This window comes from Balaenoptera acutorostrata, chromosome 17 (assembly GCF_949987535.1).
Source record: "Balaenoptera acutorostrata chromosome 17, mBalAcu1.1, whole genome shotgun sequence".
Classification (NCBI taxonomy): Eukaryota; Metazoa; Chordata; class Mammalia; order Artiodactyla; family Balaenopteridae; genus Balaenoptera; species Balaenoptera acutorostrata.
The window spans coordinates 36,498,381-36,525,379 of NC_080080.1; the positions used below are offsets into that span (position 1 = coordinate 36,498,381).

General features: G+C 41.8%; 1 pseudogene; it reads left to right on the forward strand.

The window, feature by feature from the left end:
• Positions 1–1,986: 1,986 nt before the first annotated feature.
• On the forward strand, positions 1,987–26,268 carry LOC103008508 (sal-like protein 4; annotated as a pseudogene).
• The last annotated feature ends 731 nt before the right edge of the window (positions 26,269–26,999 follow it).

The following is a 26,999-nucleotide window of genomic DNA, read 5'->3' on the forward strand; positions in this document are numbered from 1 at the left end:
GTAGAATTATTTGACTTCAGGAATGCATTGTGAGAAGATCAAGAAGGCGTGAGTACTACAAGCCATCCACTCTTACAGCACCTGTTGTTTGGCTGACCCACCTGTGGGCCCTTCCCATCTCCTCTTGCCCATCTCCAATCATTACGTGTTCACTTTCTCAGCCTCCGTAGCTAGGAAAGTCCATTTGACACAGTTACATGGAGAAAGCTTTTGCTTTTCTGATAAAAGAGGAAAGTATTTTCACTGTGACCCACTTCTCCTTTTCTTCCTTCCTTGAAAGTGGTATAATGCCTGGAGCTACAGCAGACTTTGGGGGCCGTCATCTTGTTAGGATAAAGAAAGGCCAAGAGAACTGCAGAGATATTAGCATGCATCACATCACTGAGCTGATGAATCAACCTCATTAACTGCCTACTTCTACCCTTTGAGTGTTTAGAGAAATGTAAACCCTGTTTGTTGAAATCACTTTTAGTCAGATTTTTGCTACTTGAATGCACTGATCACTGGTACAATTTATGGAAAGAACTTCATTACATACCCATCCTCTGCTTTACTAATATTTATTCTAACACTTCTTCCTAAATATCCATCATTTGCCTCTTTTTCTCTCTCCTGTGGATTTCAGTACTAAAGTCTGTTTTTCTTGTCCCTGCAGGTTCTTCTCATAGAGAGGTTTAAGTTTTAATTTTTTGCATGTGGTGGGGAGAGATTTACAAAATCAATATTGAAACAAATACATTCATGAGTAGTTTTATTTTCAAATCTAATGTGTGTTGCTCCATTTAGATTAAAGTGTTTCCTGAGGCAGTTGCAACCCACACATGGCAGAACCAGTTGGTGTAGAACCAAAGAGGGAAACTGTGACTGGTCTGTAAGCACAAAGCTGTCTGACTACAGGCTTGTTTGTGCATGAAGACAATACTTTCAGAAACCCATAACCTTTAGCAACCTCAAATGCCAAAAGTAGAGTGTGAAGTAACCAGAGGCAAAAAAAAAAAAAGAAAAAAAAGAATGGGAGCCTTATTATTGAACTTTGTTACAGTACTATACCTTTAAATTTTTATTTCTTAGAAGAAAAAAAAATCTCTATTTTAAATCTTTTTCAATTTAATGCCTTGAATATGTGCATCTGGTCTGTTTAAGAGACTCTGAGTAGCTGATATATTGTTTTGTCTGTCAAGGATATTGTCCATTGTATCACATAGTTTCCTGTTTATCAAGGCCCTTGGAGAAATTCTTCTGTCTGATCATAGAACTGGGAATATTTATAGCTGAGCAATAGGTTTATTTTTATCTCATGAATTGTAGCTGATTTAATTGTCAATGGGCTGCTGATTTTTGTTTTATTGGATGTTTTTTAAAAAAGGTATCCAAAATGGTGCACAAGTCTCACAGTGTTAGTTTCTATTTGAAAAAAAATGAGTTAGGTCAGGTTTTGATGTAAAGGGCAAGAATGACTCTGGCCAATCATATACCCAACACCTCCACTTATGTTTCCCATTGACTCAGGATGTGCAGTGTTAACTAACATTATATGAATTTGATTCATCACTATCACCAGCTTTAAGGATTTTTCACTCTAATGACAATAAACAAAGGTTAGTGGGCAGTTAAATTAACATAACAAACAGTTCCAAAAATACATAATTGCTTTAACATCATGATTGAAGTTTATTTTTCACTCAGGTCAAGTCCAAAATGGATGCAGCTTAACTTGAAGAAGAGACCAGCCTGGGACTCATGAGACCTTGTGTCTAGTTGGAGCTTTGCCACTGATTCACCAGGCGACCTTGAGTGAGATAACCCCTTTTCCAATCCAGAGCCCTTGCAACTCATGGCTCTACCATCTTTAATACATAGCTTCCATGATGGCCCTGCTGCTCAGTCAGCATCAAGCCTGCAGAAGAGGAAAGATCCTGGATGACGGAGCCTGGGGAGGTTTAATGGGGCAGGCTACTCATATTTCATTGGCCGAAAATCAGCCCCATGGCTACACCTAGCTGCCGGAGAAGCTGTGAAATGAAGTCTGGCTCTGTGCCCAAGAAGAAGAGGAAACAGGTGAGGTGAGGACCCAGCCAGTCTCTGCCACAATGAAACAGATAATGAAGTAAAAGATACAAAGAGTTCTATAAACTGAAGAGGGATGGAAAATTCAATTAAATCTAATCACTTGGTGAAAAGATAGGCTACACCCCAAGGGGGACTGCAGAATTCTATCTACCCAAATCATGTGTTAAAAAGTGAAAGAGGCTATGATAAAATTAGGATAAGGGTGAAATTTGAAAGACACTCTGGGATGCTTGGCACACTCCCCCTCTGGTGACACAGTAGACAGAACCAATCCAACTACAAAAAGCAGCTCAGTGTGTTAACCCGTTGCTCAGATGGGATCATCCAGGAAAATAATCCTAGTCTTGTATGTCTTACTGAGAATCTGTATGGCAGTTCTAAATAACTCCATCCTGCCTGAATTGTCTTCCTGCTCCCCTTGGCTGGTTAAAGTGACTTTACTTCCATGGAAAAGACGTAGAAAAAATATGCAGACGGTGAAGCCAATCAAACTTGTAGTGTTATTACTTTCGTGTTAAGTTTTACGAGTTAAGTCTGTGTGTGTTATTTAAGGAGTTTGAAATGTTTAAGAGAATCTAACCAATTAGCCTTGTGATTTTATTTTGAAATGATAAATTGGTACTCCATTTGTGATTTTCATTTGAAAGTTGTAAAATAATTGAACATGTTCGTAAATAGTGTTTGAATGTTTAAGAGAACCCAATTTACGACAGGTATAAGTTAGTTTTATTAGATTTGTAAGAGTTAATTGAGATGTAGAAAGATTTTACTTGCTGGGGTTTGTAAGTGTTGCCCCATCAGGCATTTGAAATATTTCAGAAAATCAAATATATTAAATTTGTAAGGGTAGTTAAAAAATATTTTAGGAAACTTAATTACATGTGTAAATGTGGTCAATTGAGGAATTTAATCTTTTTAAATATATAAGTTAATTGAACACTAATCAAATAACAAAAAAGCAGTCATTCTCATTTTTACATAAATCACTGTATTTACAAAAAGAATTTGTAAGTTAGATTTATAAGTTAAGTTTGAAGACTTAAAAAAGGTAAAATAAAGTGTTCAACTTTAATAAACTGAATATTAATTAGAGTAGATATTAGTAGTCCCTTTTGCTCACAGATCTCTCGCACTTAAATAGGTAATCGATAGGAGTAAAGGAGAGGAAAGAGAGAATGATAGGCATTTTCTAAAAAGCAGAACCAACAACACTTAAACTGGTTTCTTTCAAAGAAAGATATCTAAAGTAGTCAAACTCCTAGAAGCAGAGAGGAGAATGGTGGTTGCCAGGGGCCAGGGGACGGGGAAAGGGGAGTTGCTGTCCAACTGGTATGAAGTTGCAGTCATGCAAGAAAGTTCTAGACACGTGCTGCACAATACTGTGCCTATGGTTAGCAATACTGTTTTGTACACTTAAAAATTTGTCAGGAGGGTAGATCTCATATTAAGTGTTCTTACCACAAGAAGAAAAAAGATAGAATGATTTGCTTGTACTTAAATTTTTTTTCAATTATTTTTCTAGTTGGTACATTGGCATACTTTTTCATGTTAATAATTAATATATGTTTACCATTATAAATCTATTTTTAATGCATTTAAACATAGGTATGTTACTTCTCTGGGGTTCTTAACATTCCCGTTGGAAAACCAATGTTGTTTAAACCACAGAGCCCATTATATTACTTAAGTGAGCGGACCACTAATCACCTAGTGGTAACAAGAGGCAAAGGTCATAGAATGGTGGAGGAAAGCACGAAATACCTTTAACATCTTCCCCCAAATACCAGGTATAATAGCAACATTTCAGAGGAAACGCTGGTTGGATTAGTAGGGTGAGTAAGATTTTGATGGATCTGGGAAGCCAGGCCAAGAAGTTGTTTTAAGGTAGTGGGCACTGGAGCGTCATATGTTAGTTACATGGTGAGCACAGTTCCATGTTGTCAGCAATGCCCTCGGAAGATTCTTCGGGCATTGGTGGGCAGGGTGGACAGCAGAGGGGAGAGATGCACTAGGATGGGCTACAATACAAAGTAAACCAAGGGAGCTGGCTGCTGGAGCTCAGAGCCAAAGGAACGCAGTGTGGCAATTACTGCAAAGCTGTTTCTGAGCGCGGACAGGGTTTCCATGAGGCTCACATTGTTGGTTTACAGTTCACTGAATTGAACAATGTAATGATGATAATGGATTTATTTTCCTTTTAAAAACGACTCTGAGAAAGAGTTAGTAAGCCAGGGTCATAAAGACCTGGACAAACCAACGCTCTCACTGCTTTAGACAGCCTTGGCCATGGAGTAAAATCCAGTGTTATCTGCAAGTGAGGGGATTATTATGTCTCAAGGCTAATCAGCTTTAAGATGAGATTCTAGGATGGAATCTTCACTTTAAAAATTCTTTTCATTAAGATCTGGAGAATAATTTTCAACTATTATGAAGATACAACCTCTTAGCCATGCTTTTTTTAAAAAATATTTTTTTATGACACTGTGGCAGAGAAAACAAGAGAAGCCCCTATATCCATTTTTTAAAATCTCCTTCAGTAACAGAATCCCTTGTTTTTCAGCAGGGGATATGGGTTCTCAGACACCACACCTTATGTCCCAGCTTCCCTTGCTAGATGTGGCCCTGTTGCTAAGTTCTGATTGATGAGATGGGGACAGAAGTATCATGCAGCAGCGCCTGGGGATTTTCCTTACAAGACACCCAGTGTCTGCTCTTTTACCTCTTTTCTCCAGCCCCTCTGCCAGGACCCAGCCATCCTGGGCCATGAAGAGGCTGACCACTCTTAGGGATGACAGAGTGGGCAGCCGAGGGGGCCGGGGCCTTGAGGACTTTGAAGCACTTTCCACACCAGCCCTAGGTCGCCTAACTGGACCATCACAGGAGACAGAAATAATCTCATATTTTGTATAAGCCTCTCTTTGGGGGATTTTCTGTTACTTGAAGTCAAACTAATCCTCAGTAATATAAAAAATAAAATTCTGTTCTATTTTCTCTCACTCACCTTGTTAAAAATATTCTTTATCTTCCCTCCTCGTTCATTTCATTGTCTTCACAATTTGTCGAAGACTTTCTTTTCCAAAGACCACACTGTTTCCTAACATAGCTTTCTCCATCATTCTCCTTGGTATCCTTCTTTGATGGTGTCTTGTCTGATTAAAACATACTCAGTGATTGAACATCCCCAGAAGTACATAGTCTCATTACTTAAATTACTTTGATAGAGCTTTTTGCAGTTCCAATTTTATAGCTGATACCAGATTTACTTCTTAATTACATCCTCTGTCCAGCCCAACCAACAGTCCTTTGCCTCATCTATTCTGTCACTGAGGAATAAGGTCCTACTATCTGGGTCAGGTCACGTCCACAAAATCAGGCCAGACTACACACTACATACAGCCCTGGGTATTGGAAGTCATGATCCTCCCCTAATTTCCTGCTCACATAAATTTCCCAAAACTCGCTTTCCCCTTTTGTGAACACACACCTCCAGTCAGCTCCCCTAATCTTTTCTTCCTCCTCTTCTGTTCCTAAAGGCCATTCCCAGCAGTCATTCAACCTGCATCGAATCACAGTGCTCTCAGCTCTCCTCATTTCCAAAGTTTTCTTCTGTTCAACAGACCTTTATTGATACACTCTCTCATGCCAAGCCCTACACTATGCTGTGGGGATATAAAGAAGACTAAGGCATGGTTTCTGCTCTTGACAGGAAGGGCACATAGCTTCCCCCTTTCTTTTTATATACTTAACACTCCTTCAATCATTGGTCCACATGGATAGAACATTTCCTAGGAATCACCATGTTTTTCGGGGACGGGGGCTACACCACATGACCCTACTGTTCAAGCCGACAAAAGACATTCAGATGAATGTCTGTCAGGGGAAAGAATCTATCTCTCTCATTCCTCTTTCCTTACTCCAACAAAGTTTTTAAGATATTTATTTATTTATTTGGTTGTGCTGGGTCTTAGTTGCAGCAAGCAGGCTCCTTACTTGCAGCACGTGGGCTCCTTAGTTGCGGCTCATGGGCTCCTTAGCTGTGGCATGCGAACTCCTAGTTGTCGTGTGTATGTGGGATCTAGTTCCCGACCAGAGATCGAACCCGGGCCCCCTGACAATTTTGCATCAGAAATGCCTAATGTGACTTTTCCTATATGCTGCAGGTGAGATTTGGGAGGGAAGGGACTTGCTTGTTGCTTTTTTTTTTTTAAATAAGTTTTTTTTTTTTTTTAATAAATTTATTTATTTATTTATTTATTTTTGGCTGTGTTGGGTCTTCGTTTCTGTGCGAGGGCTTTCTCCAATTGCGGCGAGCGGGGGCCACTCTTCATCGCGGTGCGCGGGCCTCTCACTGTCGCGGCCTCTCCCGTTGAGGAGCACAGGCTCCAGATGCGCAGGCTCAGTAGTTGTGGCTCACGGGCCTAGTTGCTCCGCGGCATGTGGGATCTTCCCAGACCAGGGCTCGAACCCGTGTCCCCTGCATTGGCAGGCAGATTCTTAACCGCTGCGCCACCAGGGAAGCCCAAGTTTTTTTTTTAATATTTATTTATTTGGCTGCGCCGTGTCTTGGCTTTCCGGCACACGGGATCTTCGTTGCCTCATGTGGGATCTTTGTTGTGGCATGCAGGATCTTTTAGCTGCGGCATGTGGGCTCTTAGTTGCAGCATGCGGGATCTAGTTCCCTGACAGGGGTCGAACCCGGACCCCCTGCATTGGGAGCGTAGGGTCTTAACCACTGGACCTCAGGAGAGTCCCTTGCTTGTTGCTTTGAAACAAAATGAAACTTGGGTCTAGAACACTTAAACCAATTGATTGGCTGCTATTGTTTCACCCTAACAGGATTATCTGTGTATCTTGCATGACAACCTGGTAAGTAGAAGAAGGTCCACCATCAGGGAAAAAAAAAAAAAAAAGAAAGAAAAGAGTGATGAAATAGGGTATACCAGTTGTCCCAAGGAAATCTAAGACAAGAAGATGGGAAGAAAACTATGAAAATATAAATCTGTGAAAGGTTGTATTTCCTTTGCTTTGATTCCTCCCATTCCCCCACAACTCCTGGGCTTTCCTCCTTGTCTTTGATCTGGAGGAAGTATCTGTAGTTCTTCTCTGGGGAGAAGGAAGTCCACCGAGGAGTCAGTGTTACTACTTCTCTAGCTAGGCCATCTCCACACGTGGTCCCCTCTTCACTGGTGGCACTCCCTAAAGACATCATCTTCTGGTTAATCTCTGCAATTAGCACCCACTAGGTCTTTATTATACTTTTTAAATGTCTCTCTTCTTTCCTATTTTGAGTTTCATTACAAAGCCTTCCTCTGTGAACTTAGGGCACCATGCCTGATCCTGGCCTTCCCCCATCAGCCACATGAGCATGTGGATGGGGATGGGGGCATCCAGAACAGTCCCCTCAAATGAGAACTGACAGGAAAGATGAAAGTCAGGGACAATTACTACAGGAGACTTTTGAGATTTCTTGAAGATTTTTTGCCTCCCCAATGTTTGTCTTTAGGTATATGTGTATATGTATGCATGTGACTTTATTTCCACCATGCAGTAAAAACCTTTAAAAATAAAAATGAGATTGTGTGCTTGTCTCACAATCACAGCAGAGGATGAAACTGAAGGGTGGGATGCATGCCTCTACACTATTCTGAAACTCAAACTAAGCAAAGAAAGAGGCTCACAGTGAAGAGTTGCCGGAACCCTGGGAAGAAGAGGTAAGCAGAAGACATCCTTGGGACTTGTGTTATCAGTAAGAAGGAAAGGGTTGAGAAAGGACCCTGCTTGGGACTGAAAAGAGAGGGTTTTCATCGAAAGAGAGGCCCAGCTCCCCAATATTTCTGTGGCATGATAGTAGGTTTTTGACATTTCTGCACATTTATAGAGTAGACGAATGAGAGTCCAAGTACTCTAAACTCAGTCGCTGGGGCTTTTTCCTGGAAGCACCACTGTGTTTCAAGACAGAAGGCCAGGATTCAAGTCCTGGCTCCTGAGACCCCTAGCTGTGTGATCATGAGTCTGCTCTTATACTCTCTGGCTTCTTGGTTTCTTCCTCTGTGAGAGGGATAGTAATACCTGCTTACCTACTGCCCAGTCAACGGGTATCTATAGAATATAATTACACTCCAGGTACCAAGCTAGATGCCTGGAGCCAGCAGCCTCTCGTAGCTTACATTCTAGTTTGAAATTGGACGTGAACAAGTAACTGCAAGTGTGACATTGTCACAATGGAAAACTTCCCAGACGTATGGGCACATTCACCAGGGCACCTAACCTAGGCTGGGAGGTCAGGGAGATTTTCCTTGAGCAAGCTGTTTGAGCTGAGATGCAGAGGATGAATAGCAGTCAGACAGATGAAGTGGGGAGGTGAGAGCTGGTCACGGTAAAGGCACAGCAGTGAGAAGACTCAGTGGGGGAGGATGTCGTGTGTTGAACCAAGAAGAGGACACAGTGACCAGGAGCACAGAACCACACGGGGAAGGTTGAACAGACCATGCTTAGCCTCATGGGCTGTAATAGATGGATTCTAAGGGAAACAAAATGTTAACTAAATGTTAACATTTCTTGGACCAGGTGGCCTGGTCATCACCTTATGGGTATCATCTCATTTATCTCTCCCAACAGCCCCAAGGTCACATAACTATTTAATGGTGGAGCCAGAACCCAAACTCAGGCAGCCTGTCCCAGCCCCCTCCCGCTGTAATGTGCTTTATATAAAAACTCTGCAGACCCAAAGGCAGTAATGCCACTGTCATATATGGACAGTTTAAACCCGAAAGGAGTCGTTTCTCCCTAATCTCTTTTGGATAGTTCTATTTTTGTAGAAGGTGTTTCCCAAGGCCACAGAGAATGTGAAAATAAAGAAAGAAATCAGCTTCTTTTTAAAGAAACTCCTGAGGAACAAATGATTCTTAGTCAGGCTATTTCTCTCTCCGGTCAACATCCTGGCAGGAAACTTCCAAGCAAAGAGACTTGCGAAGGAAGGAGTGTTTTCCTTGCCTATAATTTGACTTCCTGTTTTGCTTTCCAAAATTTGCATAGATTTTTAAAATGCTTTTGGGAAAAGTGGGTTGTTTTTTCATCTTTTCCATGAGACAAGATTTATGTTGGTGAGAGATCAGCCACAGGAATTGCACAGGACCAGCTAGCTTGAGTTGCCTGGATATAAACTTGGCTACCTCCTCTTTGAAGCCTATTCTGTGTCCCTTCACCTGTTCACTTAGAAATACCCACTCCTTCATATGTGCTCTCACTCTGGCCCCATGTATTCCTGTGGCATGTGGTCAAACTTATTTGTTTATGTGCCTGTCACTCTACCAACTGTCAGCTCCCTGGAGGCAGGAACTGTCTGACTCATGTGTTTATCCCAATGCTTACCGGGTGCCCAGCACACAGCAGCCACTCAATAGATGCTTATAGAATGAATGAGCAATGACTGCTTGAAGGGTAGCAGCCTTGAGTTAGTGCCTACTTTGTGACAAGCACTATGCCAGTGGTTTGCATGCACCGTCTCTTTAAATTCTTATGAGTCTGCTAGGCAGTTGCTCTTATTCCCCACCTTTCAGATAAGGAAACTGGGGCTAAGGGAGCTAAGTAAATCACACAGGTAGTAAACAGCTGAGCCAGGAGTCAAGCTCAGGTGTTCTTTCCCATTACATCTCTTTGCCTCTTCCCCTAAAGTGGCAGATGAAGGAAGTCAGCAGTTCAGAGCCTTTGCTGATCCTAACAGATACTGATGAGTTTTTACAAGCTGTCTCCTATTTGGCATGATAAAGCTTGCTTTTGGGAACTCCAGCAGGATGAGGTTGTGGACACAATAACTGTCTTGATTTTCTGCGATCTTTCCTAGAAGAGGCTGCATGGAGTGGGGGACGGAAGGAGGCTGTGGGTCAACCAGCCAGGGTTCAGATTCTGGTTCTGTCACCAGCTGTTTGACATCGGCAAGGTGTTCAGCAGCTCTGTGTCCCTCATAGAGGGACAACCACACCTACGGCACAAGAAAGTGAGGAGTCCATCAGAAGTTTCAAGCAGAGTTGCCGGCGCCCGGTGAGTGAGCACTGTATAAATGGTAGCTGTCTTTAATGTGAACCTGCCCGAGAGGTGGCAATGTCACTGCATCAGTGGCCCTGGCTAGCCCTGTCCTCGAGCTTTAGCAGGCACAGGGCATCAGGCACAGCTCAGTCGCTCTGCCTGGACCACCCTCCCCCTTATCAACTCAGATGGCTTGATCCTCTACAAGACACCTTCCCTTACCTCCTTTAACCCTGCTGCATGGTTTGTTTGTTGTTTATTTGGTGGTTGATTGGTTTCTGGTTGGTTGTTAGTTGACTGGTATAAGGGGGATCTTGGAATCTTGACATAAGCCAGGGGATGGCATATTAGAGTCTGCAGGCCAAATTTATCCCTCCCCCTGTTTTGGGCCACAAGATAACAAAGGTTTTTACATTTTTTTTAAATGTTTTTTTGTTTTTATAATTTATTTATTTATTTATTTTTGGCTGCGTTGGGTCTTTGTTGCGGTGCGCGGGCTTCTCATTGCGGTGGCTTCTCTTGTTATGGAGCACAGGCTCTAGGCGCGTGGGCTTCAGTAGTTGCGGCTCGTGGGCTCAGTAGTTGTGGCACACAGGCTCTAGAGCACAGGCTCAGTAGTTGTGGCGCATGGGCTTAGTTGCTCCGTGGCGTGTGGGATCTTCCCGGACCAGGGCTCGAACCCGTGTCCCCTGCATTGGCAGGTGGATTCTTAACCACTGTGCCACCAGGGGATCCCAGGTTTTTACATTTTTAAATAGCTGAAAACATTTTTTAAAAGAATACCATTTCGTGACAAATGAAAATCACATAAAATTCAAACTTCAGTGTTCATAAATAAAGTTTTATTGAACTCAGTCATGCTCATTTGCTTACGTATTGTCTACAGTTGCTTTCCTGTTACAACGGCAGAGCTGAGCAGTTGCAACAAAGACTGTATGGCCCCTAAAGCCTAAAATATTTCCTGTCTGGCCCTTCGCAATAAAAGTTTACCCCTATCTAGCCTAAGCAAATAGCAGCAGAAATACCCGACCAAACCTCTTCCCTTTCCTCCGCCTCACCCCATCCCCCAAAACAGCCTCAGTTCAGAAATCCTTTCTGATTAACAAACTGCAAATACTCCCTGAGAACTTTACAGAGTGCACACCATTCTTCACACTTTGTTTTTTATCGGACGTAATCACACCTGAGCTCAGCGCAGAGGGAAGAAAACAAGGTGGAAGTAAATGAGGAAGACAAAGAAAGGGAAAGAGGGAGGCAGTGAGAAGACTAAGCAAAGTCATAAAGAAATTTGTTCCAAACAAGCAATAACACCAGTTAGAGAAGATGATTAACTGAGAAAATGTTGTTGAAACAATCTAGTATTTACTCAACTGAGGAACTGACCAGCTGACAGAGATGAACTCAAAACTCCTGGCAAAATTTGCCTGTTCCAGCACATGAGCTGAGGAGTCAGGTCTCTCTACAAGAAGTCACTGAATCCCTTACGAAGAAACAAGCAGCAATTTCAGTGGTAAAACCTTAATGTTAAAAGACTATAATAATCAACAAGGAAAGCCTACATGGAAAAAAGACAAGGATATTATTTTTAAAAATAGAAATTAAGAAGTATACACATTCACTTGATTAGCATAAATCTTATTTTTTTGAGAGAAAGAAAAACCCCAGTGATGGTAACACCAGAGAAGATCTGGTTTTATCCTTGAAGCCTAGGGACCTCATAGCAAGATTTCTAGGCACAGGCATAGGGATGGTTAAAATACCAGAATAAGCCCAACAAGGCATTTCACCTTTTTAAGATGAAGACCAGAGATGAAGACCACAGGAGCACAAGTGTTTGCCAAAGTGGAGTCCCAGTGGGCTTTGTTTTTTCAGAGTATGCACTTGATACAGAGGAGAGCTGTAAACTAAAGAGGACTCACTGAGGGATGTGAAAAGCTGAAAAATCTCATTTCCTCACCTCCAAGGTACCTGCTAGTAACAAAAGAAGATAAAAAAGGGGAAAGCAGAAAAGCAAAAAGCAAAGCAGTGCAAGCAAAAAGATGCATGCACCCCAATGTTCCTTGCAGCACTATTGACAATAGCCAGGACGTGGAAGAAACCTAAATATCCATCAGCAGAGGAATGGATAAAGAAGATGTGGTACATATATACAATGGAATATTACTCAGCCATAAAAAAACGAAATAATGCCATTTGCAAGAACATGGACGGACCTAGAGATTGTCATACTGAATAAAGTAAGTCAGATAAAGAAAGACAAATATCATATGATATCACTTATATGTGGAATCTAAAAAAAGGCTACAAGTGAACTTATCTACAAAACAGAAATAGAACTACAGATGTTGAAAATAAACTTATGGTTACCAGCGGGTAACTGGAAGATTGGAATTGACAAATACACACTACTATATATAAAATAGATAACTAAGAAGAGTGTACTGTATAGCACAGGAAACTCTACTCAATACTGTGTAATGGCCTATATGGGAAAAGAATCTAAAAAAGAGTGGGTATATGTATATGTATAGCAGATTCACTTTGCTATGCACCTAAAGCTAACACAACATTTTAAATCAACTCTACCCCAATAAAAATTATAAAACAAAACAAAACGAACAAAAAAAGGTGGTACAAACAAGAAGAATAGTACACCAGTTGCAATGCTCTCCACACCCTGGTTCATTCAGCATTTGCTTGTGCTCCTGGCTCTCCCAATCCAGGGGTCCTTCATCTCCCATTTGGAAGAGTTTGTTCACAGGTTTATGCAAAAACTGTAAAGGGCACCCCAATGGTTGATTTCCACCAATTAAATAGCAAAAGGGGAAGAGGAAAATTAAAAGGAACCATTCTAATCAGTACTCCTGCAGACTGTCAAGGTGACAAAAAAACAAGCTAGTCTGAGAAACTGTCACAGCCAGGAGGAGGCTAAGAAGCCATGACGACTAAATGTATTAGTGTCATGGATGGGGTCCTGGCACAGAAACAGGATATTGGATGTATTAGTGTCATGGATGGGGTCCTGGCACAGAAAGAGGATATTGGATGTATTAGTGTCATGGATGGGGTCCTGGCACAGAAACAGGATATTGGGTAGAAACGAAAGAAATCCGATTAAAGTATGAACTTTGGTTAATCACATATCAGTATTGATTGATTGTGACAAATCTACCACAATAACAGAAGATGCTAATACAGGAGAAAACCTTGTGCAGCATATATGGGGACTCTATGCGTTAGCTTCACAACTTTTCTGTAAATCTAAAGCTGATCTAAAAAAATAAAGTTCATTTTTCCATGGAAGGAATTATTCATTCAGTGAACATTTAGCAAATGCCTACACGTCAGGCGCCCTGCCATGAGTCTCACTTGAAGTCTGGAGTTTCCGTGAATTTGCATCCTCCAAACTTCCCAATTGTCTCGTTACAGAAAGGGTTAAAGGAGTAAACTGTCCCCTTGACCTTGCAGTAACCAATGTCAGTGTTTTCCAAAGGTAAATAAATTCACTGTGAGATTTAATGGGTGTTAGAGAGAGAGGGAGAAGAGGGGTCATCTCTGGTTCAACAAATTTCAGAGAAATTAGGTTAAAACAAATTAAACACGTTTCTTTATTATAGCACCTCTCAGAGCCTTTATTTTGCTTATGCATATTGCAGCTATCCAAAAAAGATCTATAGAATGCAGCATTTCCCCAACTTATTTAACCATGAAACTCTTTTATTGCAGAACACTTTTGGGGACTAGCTTCCTCCTGAAAATACTTTGGAAAACACTATGCAATCTAAAAAGAGGACTAAAATAGCTGAAAACTGCTAAAGGAAAGGCCTGATACAGTGAATTTAAAAGAAAAACGATGAAAATGATCTCGTTAGTCATTACTGATTTTTAACTGGTTGCCTCAGGGACCTCAAGAGCCAGAAATTCTGCCAAACTAAGTGCTGAAAATTTTTCATTTTATGCCCAAGGCCTTAAACAAGAGCCTAATGGACTGTGTATCTTGTTAAATGTAACTGCATGAGGAAACTATTAACATTAGGCTCAGTTGATGTCCTTTGTGGCTGAACAAAAGGCATTTGTATCTCAATCCTTTGAAAAGTTACACAGATTTGGGTGGGCAATGAATATTTGGTCGAGATTGGTTAATGCAGAGATGAATAAATCATCCCTATCTTGGGGAACAAAGACAATTCAGTTTGCAAATAGCTGCAGACACCCAAATGTACCTTGGACAGCTAGAATCTTAGGAACTCATTTATGGAAACTGTACATTTTATTCCTTTAGACATGCAACTTTCTGAATCTAAATTGCATTTTAATTTAATCAGTTTGGGCAGTTGTATCTCTTCAGCAGAGATTAAAATAATAATAGGCTCAGACCAGGGGTGGGGGGTCGGGGGGTGGTTTCTTACAAATTTGTTTCAAAATATAACAGATGACAGGGGATAAAACTTGACTCTTGACAACACAGGCTTTGTTATGGGATACAGAAGTAGCATTTTTACCAACCTCTGACTGTCTTTAGCACTATCCTTGAAGAATTGGAAAAATCTTGCTTGAGATGAAATTTAAAGTAGCAGAAAAATAATTGTTGAAACAGAAGACCTGTGATAGCAGAATAGGGTAAGGAATCAGAATTCAGCAGAAAGAGTGCAGGCTTTCTCGAGGGTGAAAGAGGTGGGTTTGAATCCCATCGCGTGGAAGCTGAGTAACCTTGGGCAAGTGACTTTTGGAACCTCAGCTTCCTCATCAGAAAAATGGGAACAATAATATCACATTTGCAAGGTTGTTGTAACAGAGACAGTGTTTGCAAAGTGCCTTTTATGGTACTAGACACCTACTATACCCTTAGTAAATGTTTACTCTAATAAGAAATTACCATGTTCAATCTTAAACAGCAGAGCTTAGCAAGGATTCAAGCAAGTACTGGAGCATCACCACAGAACAACTGGAAACCATGTTTATAAGAAACAGAGGAGGGAAAATTTTTTAGGCCAGCTAAAAGTGAATGCTGTATGGAAAGAACAGCTTAATTTGCATCAGCAGGATTTTGGAAGGCAGGCAAGACTAATAAACGTTTAGCCTTTTGGCATAACTGAACTCAATTACAGTGGTTCTGCTTAAGTCAAGTTTGTCAAATGGGCTTCTCTGTACTTCTCAGATCAAAACCTTCTAAAACTAGTAACTTCCTAGACTCAAATAAGAAAACTATTGGATCCTCAAAAATGATACAATGAAAGGGAACCAAGGAAATGTTTCCTAAAGTACATTCTGCATGTTGTTCGGTGGGGAAAATCATGGAATTATATAATTTAGGAGCTGTTGGGTTAAACAAAGTTAAACCAGTTTCTAGGCTCCTTTGAAAAGTAATGCATATATATTCAACACATGATAAAAATTCAAACAGTAGAAAAGCGCATAAAATGAAAAGTAAGATTTCTTCTCACTTCACCTTCTGTCCCCCAGTTCTTCACAAAATCAAGAATTGTACCAGTTTCTTGTTCTTCCAGAATCATTGTACACATATATAAGCATCTTATTTAATCAATATATAGCTAGATATAGGTAAATGGCTTACATAAGTGGTAGCACACTAAACACACTTCTGCATCTCTCTTTGTTCACTTAATATATCTCGGGGGAAATATTGGTTCACTTGGATCAGTAGTTTTCAGCTGGGGGTGATGTTAGATACATCTTTGATTGTCACATCTTGGGGGGTGTGGGTACCACAGGCAACTAGTGGGTAGAGTTCAGGGATGCTGCTGAATATCCTACAATGCACAGAACAATCTCCTACAGTAAAGAATTATCTAGCCCAGAACAGCAATGGTGCTGCTGAAATCTTGGTTTAGATCTATATTATTCTTTTTAATGGGCACATACTATTCCACTATATGGATGATTCATAATTTATATAACCAGTGCAATATAGTGGTCGTTTAGGTTATTTCAAGTCTTTTATTAGAAAAATAAATCTGAAATGAATATTCTCATGCAATTGCAGAAGCATATCTATAAGATAATATTCTGTAAGCAGAAGGGGGGAGTCAAAGTTTGTGTGTATTTTTATCATAAATATTGTCAGTCGTCCTCCAAAGATAATATAGCAATTTACATTGCCTTCAACAATGCATGCAAATTCCTGTTTCCTCATATCCTACCCAAAACAGTTTAGTAACATAATTTCCTTTATTTGCCAATCTGGTTTAAATAGTGATAGTTTTAAAATTTGTGTTTACTTATAAGTGGACTTCAACTTTTTTTCATACATTTAAAATCCATCAGTTATTTTTGTAAACTATCTGATCAGTTTTATTTAATGCAACACTTCTCAGAGACTTTAATATGATCATCTGTATTGTGACTCTCCAAGTGATAGTGTTCAACTTTTCCCAACTTTTATCCTTATAATCTTATTTTTAATAAATCACTTTCAGTAAACATGGTTCTATAAAACACTCTTTGAAAATTACTGAAAACAAGATACCAGAATAAAATTGACTTGTGAAAGGACTTTGAAAATTGTCCAAAGAATGTGTAATAGTGATAATTATTTGGTGGCATTTTTAGCAGATCTGGAAACCCCTAACTCATGGTTAGAAGCAAGATCAATGAAAACTTGAGTTTATAGACCCCTGTCAGTACTCATCAGGATTCTTTTCCTTGCAGACTAAGATCCAGTTGACTGAAACCCAACCAACTCAAACTAAGCTAGGCAAAAACCAAACTAAATCCAAACAAAAAAATTTATTTGCTCATATAAATAAACTTTGGGAAGGTCTTCAATTAAGCTGTGCCTCAAGTATAAGAGGTGCCAAGAACTCAGACTGTGAGGTTTTCCTCTCTTGCTCTCTCACTTTTCCCTGCTCCTCTATTCAGCTTTATTCTTTCAGCTGAGACACTAGTTGTTTCCATCCCCAGTATTTCACTACTTCACCATCAGAGAGATTGAAACACTTGCTCTCAGGCCCCAGGTTCAGAAGTACCGGGGAAGAGCTGGCTTATTGGCCATCTCTGAGCCAAACAGTGGTGCCAGGACCAGTAACCATGAGGAGGCTGAGCACCCATTAGTACCTCGTGATGGCAGTAGGGGAGGAGCTTTACCGAGAAAAAGAACAAAGAGCGGTTCTCTTTCACCAATAGATGACATGACATCCCCCATGTTAACAGAAGAGACTGAGAAGCATCCCTGGAGAATATAATCATCATGAACTAAGTGAAACTTGGCAAAGAAATTTAAAAGAATTTAATATTCAATGTCCTTTTGCAGCTTGTACAGATTTGCTAATGTTAAAAACAGCATCAGACGCTGGAAAAAAGGTTCTTAATTCACTGGATTTGGACAGGTAAAGTAACAAATAACAAAAGGATTGCCAGCTGTGGTCCTTATGTAGATTTATAAGCAAGCCTTGCAAGATACAGAAAACCAATTCTCTGCTTCACATTCAAATGGCTAGAATAGTACCCAATGGGGAAAACTGGACTACTCAGTACAATAGTTTGAGCATTTATAAGTTGTATTAGCTTTCTATCCTCCCCGCCCCCCCACTTTTTAAATTGAAGTATAGTTGAACTGTGTTAATTTCAGGTTACAGCAAAGTGATTTAGTTATATACACACTTTTTTTTCAGATTATTTTCCATTATAGGTTATTACAAGATATTGAATATATAGTTCCCTGAGCTATACAGTAAAACCCTTGTTGCTTATATATCTCATGTATAGTAGTTTGTGTCTGTTAATCCCATACTCCTAATTTATCCCTCCCCCCTCCCTTTCCCCTCTGGTAACCATAAGTTTGTTTTCTATGTCTGTGAGTCTGTTTCTGTTTTGTATATAGATTCATTTGTATTCTTTTTTGGATTCTGCATATAAGTAATATCATATAATATTTGTTTTTCTCTGTCTGACTTACTGCACTTAGTATGATATCCTCTAGATCCATCCATGTTGCTGCAAATGGCAATATTTCATTCTTTTTTATGGCCGAGTAATATTCCATTGTGTGTGTGTGTGTGTATCATATATATATATATATATATATATATATATATATATATATATATATATGATATACACACACATATATATACATATATATACATATATATATGTAATCTTCATAAACCAATTGTCTGTTGATAGGCACTTGAGTTGTTTCCATGTCTTGGTTATTATAAGTAGTGCTGCTATGAACACTGGAGTGCATGTATCTTTTCAGATTAGAGTTTTCATCTTTTCCAGATATATGCCCAGGAGTGGGATTGCTAGATCATATGATAACTCTATTCTTAGTTTTTTAAGGAACTTTCATACTGTTTTCCATAGCAGCTGCACGAATTTACATTTCCACTGACAGTATACTAAGGTTCCCTTTTCTCTAGACCCTCTCCAGCATTTATTATTTGTAGACTTTTTGAAGATAGCCTTTCTGACCAGTGTGAGATGATACTTCATTGTGGTATTGATTTGCATTTTTCTAATAATTAGCAATGTTGAGCATCTTTTCCTGTGCCTGTTGGCCATCTGTATGTCTTCTTTGGAGAAATGTCTATTTAGGTCTTCTGCCCATTTTTTGATTGGGTTGTTTGGTTTTTTTGATATTGAATTGTATGAACTGATGGTATATATTGGATATTAACTTCTTGTCAGTTGCATTGCATCATTTGCAAATATTTTCTCCCATTCCATAGGTTGTCTTTTCATTTTGGTGATTGTTTCCTTTGCTGTGCAAAAGCTTTTAAGTTTGATTAGGTCCCATTTGCTTATTTTTGCTTTTATTTCTTTTGTCTTGGGAGGCTGATCTAAGGAAATATTGCTACAATTTATGTCTGAGAACGTTTTGCCTATTTTCTCTTCTAGGAGTTTTATGATATCATGTCATATTTAGGTCTTTAAACCATTTTGAGTTTATTTTTTTTAATGGTATGAGGGAGTGCTCTAATTTCATTGAATAACATGTAGCTGTCCAGCTTTCCCAATACCACTTGCTGAAGAGACTTGTCTTTTCTCCACTGTATATTCTTGTCTCCTTTGTTGTAGATTAATTGACCATAGGTGTGTGGGTTTATTTCTGGGCTCTCTATTCTGTTCCATTGACCTATATGTCTGTTTTTGTGCCAGTACCATGCTGGGTTTTTTTTCTTAAAGTGTTTTTTTTTTAAATTTATTTTTTGGCTGCATCAGGTCTTAGTTGTGGCACATGGGATCTTTTGTTGCGATGTGTGGGCTCTTCATTGTGGTGCACAGCCTTCTCTCTAGTTGTGGCACGCGAGCTCAGTAGTTGTGGCACCCTGGCTTAGTTGCCCTGCGGCATGTGGGATCTTAGTTCTGTGACCAGGGATCAAACGGATGTCCCCTGCATTGCAAGATGGATTCTTAACCACTGGACCACCAGGGAAGTCCCATCATGCTATTTTAATTACTGTAGCTTTGTGGTATTGTCTGAAGTCTGGGAGGGTTATGCCTCTAGCTTTGTTCTTTTTCCTCAGGATTGCTTTGGCAATTCTGGGTCTTTTGTGCTTCCATATAAATTTTAGAATTATTTGTTCTAGTTCTGTGAAAAATGTCATGGGTATTTTGATAGGGATTGCATTAAATCTGTAGATTGCTTTGGATAGTATGGCCATTTTAACAATATTAATTCTTCCAATCTAAGAGCATGGGATATCTTTCCATTTCTTTGAGTCATCTTCAATTTCCTTTATCAATGTTTTATGGTTTTCAGCATATAGTTTTCAGTTTTATAGTTAACTCTTTGGTTAAGTTTATTCCTAGTTTTTTTGTTGCTGTTGTTGTTGTTGTTTGTTTGCTTTGATGCAATTTTAAATGTTTTTTACTATCTTTTTTTGATATTTCATTTTAGTATAATTGTAAGAAATGCAACAGATTTCTGTATATTAGTCTTGTATCCTGCTACCTTGATGAATTCATTTATTAGTTCTAATAGTTTTTGTGTGGAGTCTCTAGGGTTTTCTATATCAAGTATCATGTCATCTACAAATAGTGACAGTTTTACCTCTACCCTTCCAATTTGGATACCTTTTATTTCTTTTTCTTGTCTGATTGCTGTGGCTAGGACTTCTAATACTATGTTGAATAGAAGGGTGAGAGTGGGAATCCTTGTCTTGTTCCTGAATTTAGCAGGAAGGCTTTCATCTTTTCACCATTGAGTATTATGTTGGCTGTGGTTAGTCATAAATGATTTTTATTTTGTTTAGATATGTTCCCTCTGTACCCACCTTGGTGAGAGTTTTTATCATGAATGGATGTTGAATTTTATCAAATGCTTTTTCTGCATCTATTGAGATGATCATGTGGCTTTTGTCTTTTCTTTTGTTAATGTGGTGTATCACATTGCTTGATTTGCATATATTGAACATCCTTGTGACCCTGGAATGGATCCAATTTGATCATGGTGTATGATTCTTATGTCTGTTGCTGGATTTGGTGGTTTTTTTTTTTTAATGTCTTATTATTTTCAGTAGCTTTAATTATATATTTAAATTAGAATCCCCGAGTCTTAAAAACCTTAATTTCCAGTGACAACCAAGAGGCAAGTAATAGTTAACAAAATCTGGAGAAACTATTTTAGATGATTTTTAGAACATAATTATTCTTATGGTTTACCTAAAAGCTCTTATCTCATTTATATTTAAAGTTTCATCATATCAAGTTATTTTTCTTGCTGACAAATTTGCAACAGATATAACAAGATTTCATTTAACTTTCATTAAACCTAGGTGCAGTGAAAGTACTATACTTAATGTTGATGGCTCTAAAGACATGTCTATATTAATTAGATCAACAAACAAACATTAATACCAGGTATTAATTTAATACTATGTATTTTCCAGTTCACATGAACCTGAAACTCATTTAGCTTAATTTCTCTTGTATTTAGAATTGTTTGGTTTGTAAGCACTTACTTTTCTTTAAGCCAATTAAATAGAGATCATTTACAGATTAACCTCAGCAGTGTTATCCAAAGACACAAACACATATAAATAGACAAACAAACAGAGAGACATCATAGTTCTCATTTCAAAATTTCATCCCTGAGTCAGGTACAGCAATGTAAAACCCATCAGTTTACAAAAGAGGTTGGATTAAAGTTGGTTTTCTGGCAGATGGAACAATTCAAGCTCACTTGTCTAGATGGCTAAACCCTTTCTACTAATATTTATGGAAAACAAGTCAAGTTCTAAATTACTGTATCCGCTTTTTCAAAATTTGCATTTTAAAAAGATGGCAGAGGTAAGGGTTCTTGAGAAGACCAGATAGGACATTTGTATCTCAAAGATACAGGCAAGTTTCTCCTAGGATGACTTTGTTTCCCCTTTGTTTAATATTTACAAGCCTCTTAAGATCTCCCATATTTATTAGAAAATCAATCAATTTGTTCCCCACTGTCAATGTTACCCAGGCCCCTGTGGGGAAATCAGAATCAGATGCCTCAAGTGCAAGGAAGTCTGCTCTCCTCTTACAAGATATTGGGGCAAGGGAAATTGCCCTGTTGCGTAAGTGGCTCTCAGTCCAAATTGGGTGCCCTGTCTGGTCTTAGATGGTGATACTAAACCAGGTCCCTGTGCCCCGGAGGTTACCATAGAAAGTTCTATTTGATCCCCTTGGGTAGGGGAAACAGGAGGCAGTGAATATGTTGGCGGCATGGGAGGGGGCAGTTGGAACAACTGCCAGTGCAGCCAGCTCGGCCATTGGGGGAGCTGGATAGGCTGGAGGGGGGTTTCAGTTTTGAAATAACATGTCCCCACTCTCATTTTTTTCTATTCACTTGTAGAACAAGTTTCCCCTTGGGTTTCCTTTCAGACCCCTGCCCATAAGGTGGCAGCCCTCTGACTCCTTTTCCTCCTGATGCAATATAGCATAAATGCTCCTACATATGGAATCTCATCTCTTTTCCCTGCTCTTTTTTTTAAACATAAATTTATATATTTATTTATTTTGGGGTGTGTTGGGTCTTCATTGTGGTGCACGGGCTTCTCATCACGGTGGCTTGTCTTGTTGCGGAGCACAGGCTCTAGGTGCGCAGGCTTCAGTAGTTGTGGCACGCGGGCTCAGTAGTTGTGGTACACAGGCTTAGTTGCTCTATGTGGGATCTTCCCGAACCAGGGCTTGAACCCATGTCCCCTGCATTGGCGGGCGGATTCTTAACCACTGCGCCACCAGGGAAGTCCTTCCCTGCTCTTTTGCAGAACATTTCTAGCTGTGAGATTGTGTAATAATTGAGTGAGCCATTGAGGGGCCATCGTTCTTCTGATCCTAACATATATTGGGTCCACACCCTATTACAATAATACATCATGTCTTTCTTAGTCATAGGCTCACGGGTATGTTTTGCCCATTTATCTAATATATTCCCCAAAGGGCTCTCCTTCAGGATAGATATTTTCCACTTTTAAAAGTTTGATAACACCAAGACAGAAAAGACGCAGACAAATTCCAACACAAAAGGCACAAATTCTAGCACTGATGCACACAAAACCAAGACAAAACCAAGACAAGACCAACGAACCAGTTCCCAGATCGGGTAGACTTACCCTACAAAACCAACGAACTAGTTCCCAGTGAACCGGTTCCCAGAATCAGGTAGAGTCCAAAAACAATTCCCCCCTCCAGCAGGGTACCCCCACCAGATTGGCCTTCCCATAAAGGAAAAACCCAGACTGAGGGGGAAATATGTTCCTAGCGTGCATGCCAGAGTGACTTACCCTCCAGAATCAAATCGAGTCCGTTGACTTGTAGCCCCAGATGGAACCGAAGTTCCCCAAATGGAAGTTTGTCGGTTCCTTGCCTCAACTGCCAAGTGCTGGGGTAGCTGGTGCCGCTTCAAGGGAACTTTGAAGGGAAGATCCTCAGGACAATGGTCCTGGCAGCTGCTAGGGCCCTGCCCCAATATTCCCTGAGCGGGGCCGGCTAGCCATGAGCAGCAAGGCTCCTGGCTGGCTAAGCCAAATTTGTTACTGAGTCCAAGCTCGCTCTGCTCGCTGGACGACGGGCTAATGAATCGGAGACGAGGTGTTGAGGCAAAGGAATACGACTTTATTTGGAAATCCAGCAGACTGAGAAGATGGCAGACTAGTGTCTCTGAAAAACCATCTTATCTGGGTCTGGATGCCAGTTTGTTTTATAGAATCAGGGAGGGAGAGGTGGTGAGGAAGTAAAGTAAAAGGGCCATCAGTCTTGCAAAACATCTCCTGGAATCTAGATGCGGTTTTGTAATAGCTTTCTATTTGCTGCTGTAACATTACCACAAACTTAGTGGCTTACAGGATACAAATTTATCTTACAGTTCTGGAGGTCAGCAGTACAAAATGGGTCCCAGTGCTAAAATCAAGGTGTTGGCAGGGCTGCATTCCCTTCTGGAGACTTCAGGGGAGAATCCAGCCCAAGCAGGAAGGACGGTCACAGAGAGGATGGTGGCAGCTCAGGGGACACGAAGGAGAAGCCGGGGGCAGAGTCTGTCATATACTTCAAGATGGAGGCCACCCTGCCACCCACATCCCAGGACATAAGCTATTTACCCAAAGGCAAAGTGGCCGACACCAATGTCCCGCGTCAAGCACTACGGGGCACCAAGGCGGCCGTGAACCGGCGGAGCGCAGACGCGCCCCCAGCCCCGCTGCCCGGCGCCAGCAGCAGCCCCTGGGTCCTCGAGCAGATCCTGTGTCTGCAGCAGCAGCAGATCCAGCTCGCGGAGCAGATCCACGTGCACGTGAACCTGTGGGCCTCCCACGCCCTCCACTCCAGCGGCGTGGCCGGAGCCAACTCCCTGAAGACACTGGGCGGCCACGTGTCCCAGCAGGCTTCGGCGGCTGTGCCTCTGCTCAGCCGGAAAGCGGGAAGCCTGGGTTTGCCCCCTGGACACCTTGAAACCAGCCAAGCTACCTCACACCAGCATCCCTTCCGCTGCCAGCTCTGTGTCCCCGGGGCTGACGTCCTTCGTCCTGAAGCCAGATGGGACCCAGGTGCTCCCCAACGTCCTGTCGCGCCCCTCGCGGGCGTTGCTACCTCAGGCCCCAGGCTCTGTGCTCGTCCAGAGCCCCTTCTCCGCTATGGCATTAGACCCATCCAAGAAAGGGAAAGGAAGCCACCGAGTGTCTCCCCGGTACATGTCAAACCCAAGGACAAGGTCCTCTACAAGCACAAGTGTAAGTACTGTAGCAAGGTTTGGGGGACTGATAGCTCCTTGCAGATCCACCTCCGCTCCCACACTGGAGAGAGACCCTTCGTGTGCTCTGTCTGCAGCAACCGGTTCACCACCAAGGGCAACCTCAAGGTGCACTTTCATCAGCATCCCCAGGTGAAGGCAAACCCCCAGCTGTTTGCTGAGTTCCATGACAAGATGACAGCAGGCTGTGGCCTTCCATACGCACTCTCTGGCCCTGTCTCCGTAGATGAATCTCTCTCAGGAGAGCCCGTCCTTGCGACGGGGACCCCCAATGTAGTGCTACCTTAGAATCTCTCTTTGGGGACTAACCCCAAGGACCTCATGGGTGGCCCGTTGCCCAGCGACCTGCAGCCCAAGCCTTCTCCGGAAAGTGAGGATGGATCCATCCTACCTGGGGTGGGGCTAAACCATAATTCCCCGAGGGTTGGTGGCTTCCAAGGGAGTGGGACGCCCGAGCCGGGGTCAAAGACCCTGAAATTGCAGCAGCTGGTGGAGAACATCGACAAGACTACCACCGACCCCAACGAATGTCTCATATGCCACCGTGTCTTAAGCTGCCAAAGTTCCCTCATGATGCATTACTGCACCCACACCGGGGAGAGGCCGTTCCAGTGTAAGATCTGTGGTCGAGCCTTCTCCACCAAAGGCAACCTGAAAAGGCGCACCTTGGGGTGCACCGGACCAACACGTCCATAAAGACGCAGCATTCGTGCCCCATCCGCCAGAAGAAGTTTACCAACGCGGTCATGGCAGCATATTCAGATGCACATGGATGGTCAGATTCCCAACACACCTCTGCCGGAGAATCCCTGTGACTTTATGTGTCCCGAGCCAATGGTGGTTGGTGAAAATGGCAGTACAAGCATTGTCTGTCATGATGATGTCGAGAGCATCGATGTAGATGAAGTCTGCTCCCAGGAGGCCCCTGGCAGCTCCTCGAAGGTCCCCATGCCCCTTCCCAGCATCCACTCGGCATCACCTACTCTAGGGCTGGCCTCGGTGGCTTCCCTAGATGCCCCAAGGAAGGCGGGTCTCGCTGGTCTTGTCCTGCAGTGACAGAGCAGCCGAGAAAATGGTTCAGTGGAGAGTGATGGCTTGACCAACGACCCTCCCTCCTCAGTGATGGGGGACCAGGAGTATCCAAGCCGAAGTCCAGATGTCCTGGAGACCACGTCCTTCCAGGCAGTCTCCCCAGCCAATAGCCAAGTGGACAGTGTCAAGGCCAAGTCTCCTGATGCTGGTGGCAAAGTGGACAGCTCGGAGAACAGCCGCACTGAGATGGAAGGTCGGAGCAGTGGCCCACCGACATTTATCTGAGCCCAGCCAACCTATGTCAAAGTTGAAGTTCCTGGTGCATTTGTTCATCCCACAACCATGTCCCCAGGTATGATACCCTTGTTAGCGGTCCAGCCCCAAAGACAGGCCAAGCAGCACAGCTGCACAAGGTGCGGGAAGAACTTCTCATCTGCGAGCACGCTTCAGATTCATGAGCAGACTCACACCGGGAGAAGCCTTTCGTGTGTAACATTTGTGGGCGAGCTTCTACCACCAAAGGCAACTTGAAGGTCCATTATATGATGCATGGGGCCAACAATAGCTCAGCACGCCGTGGCAGGAAGCTGGCCATCAAGAACACCATGGCTCTATTAGGAACGGACGGAAAGAGGGTCTCCAAGATATTTCCCAGGGAAATCCTGGCCCCTTCAGTGACTGTGGACCCTGTTGTGTGGAACCAGTACACCACCATACTCAATGGTGGTCTGGCCATGAAGACCAATGAAATCTCCGTGATCCAGAGTGGTGGCATTCCCAGCCTCCCGGTGTCGCTGGGGGCCAGCTCCATGATGAATAACACCGCTACCTCCAAGATGGATGGCTCCCAGTCAGCCATGAGTGCCAAGGTGGAGAAGCCGGGAGCTGCCGACAGCGTCCCCAAACACCAGTTCCCTCACTTCCTGGAGGAAAACAAGATGGCCGCCAGCTAAGATACAGGAGAGCGCACGTCGAAGGAGCAGTGCAGTGACCTCTCTAGAACTGTACCTTTTTTGCTTGTTTTTCTTAAAGACCCCCATCTCCTCCAGTTTTCTTCCTGATGTGCAAATAATGTTTTGAGTTGTGACTGCAACCTCAGGCACATCCTACAATCACAATGTTGCTATGCTGCTTTGCAAAAACAAACAAACAAAAAAGAAAAAACAAATCATACTAAAACAAATACAGACTAGTATTTTTTTTTTTTAATTTTGGAAAGAAGCGTGTCTTGCAGAGTACTTTTGTTACTTGCAACAAACTATGTACATAAAACCTTTGTACAACCTAGAGTAACTGTTTCCAAAGACTGTCACCTATTTCCGGTTGGAAGGTGTTGAACCACCATGGAGAAGACAACTGTTTTGCCTGTTTGGGGGTTGGCGGGGTGGGTGGGTGGGTACTGTATACTTACTTCTGCGGTGACTGTATGCGGGTTAATGGACAAGGTCTGTCGTCTGTTTAGGGACCTGTTTTGTATTCTCCCAACCCTACACCCATTTTTCTCTTCTTTTTTGAATGTACTTTTTTTTTTTTTTTAGACCAAGTTTGTAGAATTCCAAATTTTTCTTCAACCTTGGAACCTTAAGTAGAATGCCCTCAAGTGGACAGATTTTAGTCCTTAGAGAGTCAACATGTGTGTTGCTGCTTATTTAAATGCAGTTCAGTTGGAGGCCCAAGAGTGCCA